The 4107-nt window shown below is 35.1% G+C and overlaps 1 pseudogene; it reads left to right on the forward strand.

Moving 5' to 3' along the window:
- The first annotated feature begins 222 nt into the window (after window positions 1–222).
- On the forward strand, window positions 223–2079 carry LOC109377156 (zinc finger protein 485-like; annotated as a pseudogene).
- The last annotated feature ends 2028 nt before the right edge of the window (window positions 2080–4107 follow it).

The following is a 4107-nucleotide window of genomic DNA, read 5'->3' on the forward strand; positions in this document are numbered from 1 at the left end:
TATGTATCTCCCTTGATATCTTTAAAAATGATTAAAAATTAAAAAAAAAAATCAATTATAGATTAAAACTGTAAGATGTAAAATAAGCTTTATTTAAATAATAGTTTTTCTGTGTGTTATTTTCCACACAAGACAATATTATAATCTCTCTCTCTGTCTCTCACTCTCTCTCATTCTCCCTCTTAAAATCTAGGTTAGAGGCCCTGCCCACCTCTGCTTGAGTGGGGCAAGCGCCGCTTGCTCCGGCGTCTGGGCTGCTGGGACTTCTTGAAAGTAAGGGTCTCGGTGCTCGCGGCCCAACCCCCGCGGCTTGGTCCAGGAACAGCCGCTGCCCAGCTGGGGCACTGAGACCTGGCACGCCCCTCCTTTCCCCGGGAGTCAGGGCGACAAAGGGCCGGTTAGGAGGGCACTGGCAGATGTGGCCCCGCCCACGGAAGCCGAGCGGTGTTGAGTGACCCCCTGAGTCTGGGGCATCCCGGGAAGCTTCAAGGCTTGTGCTGAGGCTCAGAGATCCAGTCGCCCACGAAGCTTAACACTCCGATTGGTAAGGTGCCGGACTGAGTCACAGCCAGAGTTTGGCGTGGAGCTTGCTTCGAGGCCCGGCTCCAGGGATCACTGACTTTAACCAGATTGAATGGAGACCCCAGCATGCTGCTCAGTGGGACCTGCAGAGTGTGATGCTGGGAAACTGGGAATCTGTTGTCCAAGAGCTTCTCTCTTCCAAACCCGAAGTAATCACCCAGTTGGAGCAAGGGGCAGAGCCGTGGATGGAGGTACAAGAAGTGCCATCATGTACTTACCTGTGCAGTTCAGGAGTACTGGTTTGAAACAAAGATGTCAGCACTAAAGCAAAATACTTCTGAAGGACCTGATTTGGGAGAATGAACAAAAGGTGTCATGGTGGAAAGAGGCTTGGATTGGGAGGCAGAAGTTCCAAAGAGAAGCTGCTCTAAAACTGCAAGGAATGTGGGAAAGTCTTCAAATATAATCCTCCCTTTATTAGCCACTAGAGCAATTATACTGGTGAGAAACCCCATAAATGTAAAGAATGTGGGGTAGCTTTTATGAGCAGTTCATCCCTTTTAAAACATCATAAAATTCACATAGGCAAACAACCTTATAGATGTATTGAATGTGGAAAAATTTTCAAGAAGAACTCAACATTAGTTAATCATCAGAAAATTTATTCTAGAGAGAAACCCCATAAATGGAATGAATGTAGAAAAGCTTTCAGAAAGAATTATACTCTTTTAAGTCATCAGCAAATTCATACCAGTCAGAAACCCTATAAATGTAATAACTGTGAAAAAGCCTTTGCTCAGAATGCAGCCCTTACTTGTCATGAGAGAATACATAGTGGAGAGAAGCCTTTTAAATATAATAAATGTGGGAAAGCTTTCAAGGATAGCTCAGCTGTGTTGGAACATCAGAAAACTCATATTGGTAAGAAAACATATTGGTGTGGAAAAGCCTTTAGGAAGAGCTCAACCCTTATTGGACATGTGAGAATTCATAGCGGAGAAAACCCCTATCATTGTAAGAAATGTGGGACATCTCTGAGGCATAGCTCTGGCCTTGTTGAACATCAGAGAATCCATACTGGAGAAAAACCTTATGAATGTAATGAATGTGGGAGGCTTTTCCCCAGAGTTCAACCCTCAAACAACATTAAGAAAATTCATAACAAAGAGCCATCAATGTAGTTAGTGTAGTAAATCATGCAGAAGTAGTTTATTCTTTTCGACCACAAAGAGGCGACATTCAATAAATTACACATTTAACAAAAATATTCCTCTATCTTGAAGAACTTCTTACTTTTGGGGATGTTCACTGTAGTGTGATCTGTACTATTAAGATATTTGAAGAACCTAAATGTCTATCAATAGAATACTATGTAGCAAGTAAAAAGAATGTGGTAGAGCTCTATGTACAGCCATAGAAATATCCCCAAGATACCTTGTTAAGTTAAAAGATCAAGCTGCAGAAAAATCTATATGTTATTGTCTTATTTATATTTAAAATATGAAAACTATTTTTGTATATAAACATTATATGTATTCAAAAAGATCTGGAAAAATAAAGGCCAAAACAGTTAAAAAAAAATCTAGGTTAGAGAACCATGTCCACATAATGTTAATTCCTCCTTTGGCTTAGCTTTTCTTTAGTATGTAATCCAATATTATTAGGGTAAACATAAGAGGAGTTGTAATAATGTGGGACTTTTAAGCAATTAACATCTATTTTATTTAAATAGCAGATATTTTTAACACAATACACTATAATCACCAATATGAGTAATACATTTGCAAATAGTCTCTGCCTATATCAATACTTTTTAGGAATTCTGAGAGTCATGATTGACTCAAGAGAATTCCATTGTTTGGATGATATTGGGTTGTTGGAAAAGTCATGACATATTTTTTCTATGTTTTTCATTGCAAAAATGTGTCATGACCTTTCCGACAACCCAAATGATAAAACCCATAGTTTGTTAGTTTGAACCTATGCTTAGTAGTTCCTTTTTTACCTGTGAGCAGAAAACAAAGTGACCTTTTAACAGTCAACCTCATTATCCATGTGTAAACATTTCTATGGGCATGGTTCCTCAGTGATAGTGACTTAGGTGCTTAGAAAGCCTATTAACTCTAAACCAATAGGGCACCACTTAATGAACTGAAGCAATAACACTCCAAGTGGTTCCCCTGTGGACTGGAGATGTTTGCTGCATTAGAAGTCTAAACATATGAGGGAGGAATTTAGACAGTTGGAAAAATATAGGCCATGGAAACTGTATCTACATAAGCAATGGAAAGCCAAGACTTAAGACTCTTTTTCAGATCATTCTGAGTACAAGAAAAGTGTTTAGTAATTGAGGAAAACAATTTCTCATTAAAAATTCCTTGAGGGGACAGATCTGTGATTTATTTCTGTAGAAATTGCAGTATGAAAAACATAGTAGGCTCTCAATAAACATTTGTTGAGTAAGTAGATGATGTGCATAACTGCATAAAGTATTCATTTTATTTGACTTTTATATATCAATCTTTGTTTAATCTTTTACTTTTCTTTTTTATAAATAAGAAACTGATAAGCATGTAATAACTACTGGCCATTTTGTATTTAATTATCTAAATCAGTAAATCATGGCAATTTGTGTGTTATACATAAGGTTATTTGCTTTAATCTTGTTCCATTTTTTTATGAATGTTTTGTGGAAGATTTATACAGTGAAAAATGAAGCAAATTAAGTGTATTTTGAAAAATTTGCAGTTTCAGTAAAGACAATTTTTAATCCTAAGTTTTAAAAACAGATAGTGTTTCAAATTATTCTCCCAGGCAAAAAATCATATTCCTTAAAATGTTGCTTTTCTACATACAAAAAAAAAGAAAAAAGAAAGAAAAGAAAAGAAAATTTAAAAAATGAGTTTTTTTTTTCTTTTGTAAAATCTTTTTCATTTAAGGGATTATTTTTGTTCTCGAGGTTATAGATTTGATAAACAAAATCTAAGTTCATTTTGTTGTTTTACTTGCTATGTTATTTTGTCATGAAACTATATTTTAAACTCCTCTTCTCTGCATCATCCTAGACTGAATGTTCTAATATATAATAATAGTATTTGTCATATAACTTTTTCGCTGTGATTATTGTATTTATACTGTTCTGCTCTTTTGTTAATTTTCAATAAGAAAAAAAATACTTAGCAGAGAAATGTCTACATTAAATAATTAGAATCCTGTGACAAATCTATTGCAAATAAATTTATACCATATGCCGATCATTAATTATGCTGCTTTAGCTACAGAATTATCAGAAATTGATGTCTTCAAATAGCTGATAATTACTCCTGGTTCTTGTCTAGTAGTATAATTTGTAAGATTACCTCATCCCACAAATGTAATTTGATTATTTTCCTGACTGTCTTACAGGTATGAAGTAAGTTAAGAATCATGTATTTAGAGGACTGTCAGGGATATATATATATATATATATATATATATATATATATATATATATTTTTTTTTTTAATTTTATCTTAAGAGAGTTCCTCTTGAATACCCAAGGAAAGCATAATGTATCAAAACCTAAAGAACTTTCAGAAACTTTTT

The sequence above is a fragment of the Hipposideros armiger genome, unplaced genomic scaffold, assembly GCF_001890085.2.
Source record: "Hipposideros armiger isolate ML-2016 unplaced genomic scaffold, ASM189008v1 scaffold_1303, whole genome shotgun sequence".
NCBI classification, from domain to species: Eukaryota; Metazoa; Chordata; class Mammalia; order Chiroptera; family Hipposideridae; genus Hipposideros; species Hipposideros armiger.